We start from the raw sequence: 8,883 nt of genomic DNA, 5'->3' as shown, positions 1-8,883 counted from the left end.
CTGTCAAAGAAACCAGAAAATATTCACATTGAGAAGTTGAAATCAGAGAAAATTTTTTCTTTGAAAAACTAATGGATATTAATGGTTGACAACTAATAGTTGCCGCTCTACCAGATGAATAAATAATCAAAATAATTTTCAGTTTTAGCCTTAATTCTTCCACCTCTTTACATTTTTACCAAATATTAATACTCATTAGCGAGCAAACTGCTGTAACAGGATCCACTATTTAGGGCCCAAGCACGAAATGTGTGAGGTCCCAATTAAAACTGAAGGGATTTCTTTTTTCCTGCAAAGTAACCTCAATTTTGGGGGCCTAAACATGCTCAAAAACTCACCAAACTTTGCACATAATTCAGACGCGGCAAAGAATTTCGCATTTTATGGGTTTTGCGCATGGGCGTGGCAAAATGGCTGGCTAGCGCTCCCTACAGAGCAGCCCCCGGACAAAGTTTCACCTACATGTACTAAATTTCTGTGGTACGTGTGTCATGTCCAGACGCACAAAAAAGACTCTCGAAGCCATTGCCTAAACCAAACTGGAGGTCGGCCATTTTGGATTTAACGGTCATTTTTGGCGATTTACACACTTTGTACTTAAACGAACTCCTCCTAGGGATTTAGTCCGACCGACTTCAGATTTGTGCTGTGCAGTCTAAACCCCTTGACGATTAAAAGTTGAGCAAACAGTGAGTTTTTGTGGAACTCCGTGCCCATGGTGTGGAGTCCAAAATAGATGATTCGTCATTAAACAGGAAGTTATTGTAACTTCAGCCTACATGCTCACATCTGCACCAAATTTTGAGTACATTATAGTCCCGCCTTGAACACATCCATATGCCAATATTTACTCAAAGTCATAGCGCCACCTACTGGCAACAGGAAATGACATGTTGTACTACTCTGAGCAGGTTGGACATATGAACTTCAAAACTGTACCAGGAAACCCTTAACAAATTGATGAGGCCATGTTGTGAATTTTCAGTTGCCAACATTCACCCATTGTCATAGCACCACCTGCTGGCAACAGGAAATCTCTTTTAACGAATCAGCCCCCGTGGCACATTTCACCTACATGTATGAAATTTCTGTGGTACATGTATCATGTCCAGATGCACCAAAAAGCCTCTTGGAACCTAACAGGAAGTCGGCCATTTTGAATTTTACGGTAATTTTTGGATGATTTACACTCCGTACTTTAACAAACTCCTCCTAGGGATTTAGTCCGATCGACTTCAAATTTCTGCTGTGCCTTCTAATGGCATTGACGATGAGAAGTTGTTATAACTTCAGTGTGCAAGCTCAGATCTGGAGGGTGGTGATGGTACAGTGGATAAGACACTTTCCTTTGGTGTGGGTTAAATCCCCCACTGTGACCCATCCACCAATGTGTCCCTGAGCAAGACACTTAACCCCTAGTTGCTCCAGAGGCGTGTGACCTCTGAAATGTATAGCAATTGTAAGTCGCTTTGGATAAAAGCGTCAGCTAAATTAATGTAATGTAATGTAATCTGCACCAAACTGTACATGTAAGATGCCAACAAACACACAATGTCATAGCGCCACCTGCTGGCAACAGGAAGTGTCAAGTTTTACGCTGTAATGTACTATTCCAAACATATTTGCCTCATCCACTTCAAAACAGTCTCAGAAGAGCCTTAAGCCTTAATAAGGGCGTGTCCTTGGCGTCAAATTTCAATGCTTCGCATGGAACAGGAAGTTGTTGTAACTTCGCTGTACATGCTCATATCCCTACCAAATTCCACACATTTCATAAGGGTCACACCCTGAACACATCTACAGGTCAAAATTCACTCAACCTCATAGCGCTACCTGCTGGAATCAGGAAGTGTCCCTTCAAAGATGCAGCCCCTGTGCACTGAATCACCAAGATGTACAAAACGTTTGTGGTACATGTATCATCCCAAGACGCACTAAAAAGCCTTTTGGAGCAATACCCAAAATCAGCCATTTTGATTTGAATGTGCAATTACAGCCCATTTATGGCCTTTTACAAGGTCCATACATTAACAAACTCCTCCTAGGGAATTAATCAGATCGACTTAAATTTTCTACTGTGCACTCTGAAGGCATTGATGATGAAAAGTTCTGTGAGTTTTCGTCGCCGTGGTGTGGCGTCAGAGATCAACGGTTTGCCATAATACAGAAAGTTATAACTTTAGTGTACATACTCCGATCTGTACCAAACTTTACATGATTGATAACAGTCCCATCCTAAACACATCTACGTGAAAATATTCACTCAACATCATAGCGCCACACACTGGTAACAGGAAGTAAGCCGTTTGATAAACATGGCCGCCTCACACCTTGACGCGCTACACATGCAAGAGTCTGCCCAACACTGCTTGCAGCTTTAATGTTGGGATTTTTTCTAGTGGTGCTGGATTATCAACCGGCAGGTATCCCAGATGGACATTTACTGTACATCTATTGTTTTTAGTAATTTAATCAAGTGAAAATTTGTTAGGGCATTCACACCATTAAAATTCAGTATCAACTAAGGTGATACAACCTAAAGATATGGCTATATATTGTGCTGGGGTCATGTGTGAAAATATGGCCTTTTATTGTAGCCAGCCTAAGGCACACCTGTGAAATACCCATGTCTGTCATCTTGAAATGCCACACCTGAGGTGGATGGATTATCTCGGCAAAGAGAAGTCCTCACTAACACAGATTTTTACAGATTTGGGATGGATATTAGAGAGAAATAGGCCTTTTGTGTACATAGAGAAAGACAAAAACAAAAGTGTTGTGTTTATATTTTTGTTCAGTGTATGTACTTCATGCTATATTTACATGCTGTACATCTTTACTTAGGAGTCTTCGGACTTTTTTAATCCAAACTGTACTACAAATTGTGTGACACACCGTAAATTTGAGGTATTATTCTTGCATAAGAGTGGCCTGTACTGGTGTGTTTCTCTGCGAATGTGTTGTCAGCTGTTAGCACTATACTGACTGGGCACATGGAGGGTACAGGATAAACAATACACAGAGGTCAGTGGCAGCCCAACAGCAAATCTGCACCCCATGCCCCTGTTACAGGTTAATCCCACCTAAACCACACCTTATTGCCAATACAAAGCAACCATTACATTATTTGACATAGACTTCAAAGAAAGAAAAAAAAAATATTTATAAATAAATAACCCTAAAGCCCAGATGTGTAGAGTTTTGTTACTACAGTATCTTTCAGAATTTTTTGATTGTTTTGGTTTATAGAGAAGGAGACAATGACAACTGGTGCAGTTTGTGTGTTGTTCTTGGCCATTTATTGTCAGGATCCCCAGGTGGCATTTGTTGGGGTTGGGGAGACATCTGTGTCACATTTTGCCTTCATTATACTACCACGAGTTGCTTAAATCAGAACATTTCAAATCCTATACATAGTAGTTTGAAGATGAAAACGCCATGATTTTGTAATGACATCTTCAAATCCCCCGAATGTAATACAGTGCCCCAAAAAATAATTTATAGCGACCTTCAAAAACCTGAACATGTTCCTCCACCCAGCTGTCAGCCAGGAGCTGCCCAACCCAATATTGCACCCCCAAATGTTCTGTTTTTGAAGGTGCTGGTGGTTATTTTAACTAAACCAGAAACACAAAGGGTTTTAACATTTTAAATTTATTTGTTGGCCGGTGGCTGCTTGGTTTGTTTACACTGCTGCCCAGCTCTACTGCAGCCACAATATACTAATATGACATTAAAAGAGAAAACACTGATAACCAGCCAAGGGCTCCAGTAGGGGACCATCTTCACCGTCAGTAGAGCTTAGTTATACACAGAGCAGTATCAACAGTCAGAATAATCTGGTCCTACCTTTAGCTTTAAAAATGCAGCTACAGCATGATGGCATTATACACCTTGAAGGATATTATACAAAAAATAAGCAAATGAAATCACAGAAACCGTCAGAGGGGGCCACATGAAGGTCCACAAGAGCAAAGGAATCTTCTTGAGGAAAAAAAAAAAAATTCATGTGAGCAAAAACAAAACAAATACAACCATATGCTCCCATTGCGAATTATTTTAAATTTGAAACTTTAGATCCTTTAAGATCTCACTAATCTTATTTTGAGATTTATAATGATAGACAACATACTAGATCTTTGCCATCTGGGGTGTCTTGGACATCAAAAATGTAATATTCGTAACACTGAGTGACTTCTGAAACATGTCAAGTTACCTCAGACTTCTACAACTTAAAACATACAAAATCAGGAAACCCACTCAACACGCACACCATGAGCAAGTATAGGAACAAATTTATTTCAATTTAAAACAGATACCTTGTCATTATGTTTCTCTCTTAGAAGGCGGCAATGATCATAAGTCATGTTCATGTTTGAATGAGGATCAGGCAACAGTGGTTGAAACAAATACATGAAACATTAAAAAAAAATATGGCAAGAGTTATGTAAATCAATAATCGATAACCAACTGATTGAACCCCCTTCATCAAGGGCTCTGCTTCAATGAAAACATCAAAGCCCTCACTTCCAACACAAAATAAACAGCACATGCAATTATAATTACAGTTTCTTAAAAAACAGCAGGTTATCCTTTAAATCTTCAATCTTAAATACAGAATAAAGTCTTTGTGTGTACTTATTCATCTATCCTTTTAGTCTCCGGCGTGTTTTATTTAAAAAGGAGGACCATCTCAGGTGGTCCTTTGATGATGACCACAGCGTTGGCACTTAGAGAGAGCGGGGTTGGCACACTCAGTATAATACATCATTTACATTTGGTTTACATACAAAATAAAGAAAAGAAAAAAACAGCATTTTATACACCACTACACAACTGACCTTCAGGTTTCATTGGAGTGAGGAAAAATAAAATCAAGTGGTCCTAAATAATAGTGTTCTGGTAATGTTTTCTTATCATACAGGAAATAAAAAACAAAAAAAACAAAAAGGGAACAGGATTTAAGTTTGGAATATGCACTGACTCCAAGCCAATGTCTAAAAGATAAGTTTGATTCCACTTATTCCAACAAACCCACAGGAGGAGACGTCACACAACCACGGCCTCCATGAAGGTCACAGGGCAGAGCTCTGAAAACCGTAAAGGGCCCGCAACACCATCTTTCACTATTCAAGGCAATAAATAAGTGTGTGTTGTAGTGAAACAACAACCCAGCCTTTCTACTGATCACTGCCCGAAACAGACAAGAATGAAAGGAGACTGAGGTTTCCCCACAGACTGCCCTTCCCTCTTTCCAGCTCATATATGTTGAGATTAAATGTGTCAAAAACACACTGTGCAACAGTGCACTGCCCAAACGCACACTAAACAGCCCGTCACCATGTGCCAGAGTTGTAGTGTCAAGTCTAATAATACAACATGGTTTGTCACTATTAAAGTGAGCTGCACTCAACACAGAGTTAAATCTTAACACAACTATGACTGCAAAACTGATAAATACTTGGTTATCCACGGGTTCATTGTTCCACTTAAATACTGGCGTCCAGACCCTCTTTATGACAGCAGTCTAACTGATGGCTGTCTGCTTCTTCCGCTCAAAGTTAGTGTCATTTTCAGCAGACAAAATGGCAGTTAAGGACTACATTGGCGATTTACAAAATACATGTTTTAGCCCCATCAGCTTATCTAGTGTTCAAACCTTTCCTCACTGCTTACCATTTTTGAAACATCACTTCCGTTTTTAGATTGACTCCCTATCTTTTTGGCAGCTTTTGGTTTGTGTTCATCTAAGAAAATCAACTTTAAAAAGGGACAAGAAACTGTGTTTTTCCACATTAACTAGTTTCTTTGTCAGTGTCATTATGAAATTTAGTGTTTCCTCCATCAGTTACAAAGTACCTCCAACTGTGTTTTCTGTGCCCCAGCTGTCCCTGGTCTCGCGTTACCCAACATTGTAATTATTCCAAAAAGTTCCACGTATTGTGGTATACGGATTGTAAATTTAGACAAAAAAAGAAAAGCGTGCTAGTATTAGTAATATTGTAATTCACATTGTCCTTTACATTACATGTTTGTCCTCTTAGTTTGATTTTATGACCGCTTTTGAATGCAAGGGAGCTCCTGCCCACTAAGTACCACTGTAACTATCACACTATAATGCAAGCTTGACAAAAAAAATAAAAAAAGGTGACTAAATGTGTACTGGTGTGAATTCTCATTCAGAATCCAGGTTAGACTCTGCAAGTTACTTTTCAAACCTTACTGGCATGAACAGAAACCAATAGCTGCATGCAAAGTAGGGAATCAATTTATAAACTGGAAAAAAGGTAAACAAAGTATGAGATTTGTAGTTAATGGGTGAAAACATGCAAAGCCACAAGCACGGTCATTAAGATTTTTATGGCTATCAGCTACAAGTCAAATACTTGGGGACGCATGCAGTACTCATCCTGGTAGTAGTGTCTTTAGTGATAAATGTTTCTATACTGAGGTCATACGGAGGTCAGAATCTCAGATACTGGGTCCACTTAATTCACAAAAAGGGCCAGATATATAAAGAATTACATAAAGAAAACTGCTTAGTGTTGGAAAACTCTCTACACACACCTTATGTTTTGCATTAATGCCTTTCCTATACTTGTTATAGCACATACACATACCAGTCTCAACAAGGATTAGTAGTGGATGACTTGGTTCACTGTGGTCCTGCACTCGCCGCTGTCTGATGCACTGTGCTAGCCCTTAATGACGATGAAGGATAAGTCACCTGTTGAAAAAGGTCAAAGACCCAAAAAAAAGTATATCTGCACTTCACTGGCACTATCAAAGCTAGCCTCAAAAAACTGGAAATTAACAATGCAAAAAACCAACAACAGAATTTGTGTGTTAAATTACGAACAGCAAGCATGGACCGCGTGGGTCTTCAATCACTGATTTAAAAAGTCCACCTACGTTCGTACTGTACATTTTTCTAGGTATGCATTATAGCGCTGCATCTATAAACCAAGAGGAAATACAAGTTTTTTTTCTTTTTAAAAAATTTAAATGAAACAAATGTGAGGGCTCCTAAAGAAAACCAAACAGTATTATCATGGATGGAAATGTGATGGCAAGTACAACTGGAAATGTCTCAATAAGAAATAGAAAGCAGAGATAAAGTCCTTACTATACCAGACATTCGTATTTTTTTAAGTATTTTTTTTTTTTTAGTTTTTTGTTATTTTTACAGCAGTTCAGACTCAAGTAGGCTCCGCCATGAGAAAAGGAGCACTTCAACATGACAGAATCAAAATCAGTCAAATTATCAACAACTTCAAATCTGGTCCATAAATTAGATAAATAAAAAAATCTTTTAATTACTCTTAAAATCCTCTTATCATCATACTGTGAAGATTTTTTTTAAACCAGCCCTACTTAGTATACTTAGGAGCCAGAGCTGTTGCAGTAGTGTGGAGTCATGAGGCTGGTTAGGAGGAAACTCTTTTCTCTGACTATTGCTCCTTGCCGATTGTTTCCTCAACCCCACTCAGCTCTGTGTAGTCCTATTACTCATTTGAACAAAATCCATAATCACAGTATCACTACTACCATAAATTCATAGGAAAAAAATGTATGCTAATGAAAGAAGTTGATACTTTTTTTGTTGTTTTTTCATTTGTTTTTTGCCAAATATGGTGTACCACAGAGCGTTTTTGTACAGGAGTGTTTTGTGTATATGTATTTACAAACAAATATACACAAACAGCGTTTGCAGACTTCAGAGTGCGTTTTCTGTGAAAGGTTCATTGCCCCCCCCCAACTGCAAGCGATCTTTATATAAACAAAGAAAAAACAAAACAAAAAAAACAGAAGCACATCCTGAATTGATGACCGCGTCACCGTCAGGAAGTGTGTCTGATTGGACGGTCGAGTGACGCAGGTGTGACGTCAGAGATGTTACCGCATGGATTCCATTCACACCTCAGGGTGTTGGCATATTTCATTTACAGCTTTTATTTTGTTGAATAAGCTACTTGCAGCCCGAGCTGCAGATGTGCCCTATGGGCTTATGAACACTGATGACATTCCCCTCCACTCCACATTCGCCTCCACCAATGAGAGTAGGGCCTGTGTCGAAAGCGGGGTCCTCTCACCCGCTACTAGTGTTTTTGTAATAAGGGTGTGGGGGTGCCAGATGCTGTGATGGAGCACATGGAAGATTGTCCCTGTAAATCCACACAGAACACATCTGGAGGAGGGAAGCGAAACATAAAACAAATTCCACAGAAATCTTTAAGGATACTTATGTCAAAGTAAATTACTGGTTGTTTCTTTTTTTAGATGTCTTGTGTTTTGTTTTTATAGATTTTCTTACCACTGATCACCATTCCTTTTAGCCATTATTTGTTAAATAGAAGTAGATGTAGCAACAAATTTCTATCATTAAAAACATTTAAAAAATCTCAACGAATAGATTTTGATTAGCTAGGTCTTGTCCTCTCGTGCTTTTTGTCTTAAGTGTGTACACATATGCATTTACTTCATAATATATATATTTTTTGCGATTGCGATGCTCACACTGGTGGGTACATTCATAGATGCGAGGTGAAGACAGAATCCTCAGCCCGGTCCCCTTGTGTCCGGTGTACGACCGATTTTCCTGTCCATGTCACTCTGTTCCAAGAAGCTTTATGCCACTCACTGGTCCTTGGTTGGTTTCAGGAGGTACAGTATTCACTTCCCTCCACACCAGAAAGGAGCTCAGAAAGGAAACGACAGAGGATCTGATCTAACACCGGTGAGGGTCAACTCCCGAGGACCAAAAGGGGTTTGATGGCGCTATTCACCATAACATAGCTCCTCACTAGTCAATGCTGCTCCAAATACTTGCGCACACACACACAGACACTTAACACACAAAGAAACCAAACTCCCCTTCAGTCA

General features: G+C 39.3%; 1 pseudogene; it reads left to right on the top strand.

Moving 5' to 3' along the window:
• The first annotated feature begins 8,509 nt into the window (after nucleotides 1-8,509).
• LOC119910811 overlaps nucleotides 8,510-8,883 on the top strand; it is a 2,647-nt pseudogene continuing 2,273 nt past the window's right edge.

The sequence above is a fragment of the Micropterus salmoides genome, unplaced genomic scaffold, assembly GCF_014851395.1.
Source record: "Micropterus salmoides isolate LMB-PRFRI ecotype aquatic unplaced genomic scaffold, ASM1485139v1 Ms_hic_scaffold_19, whole genome shotgun sequence".
NCBI classification, from domain to species: Eukaryota; Metazoa; Chordata; class Actinopteri; order Centrarchiformes; family Centrarchidae; genus Micropterus; species Micropterus salmoides.
This window is presented reverse-complemented; position numbering and strand designations above follow the sequence as displayed.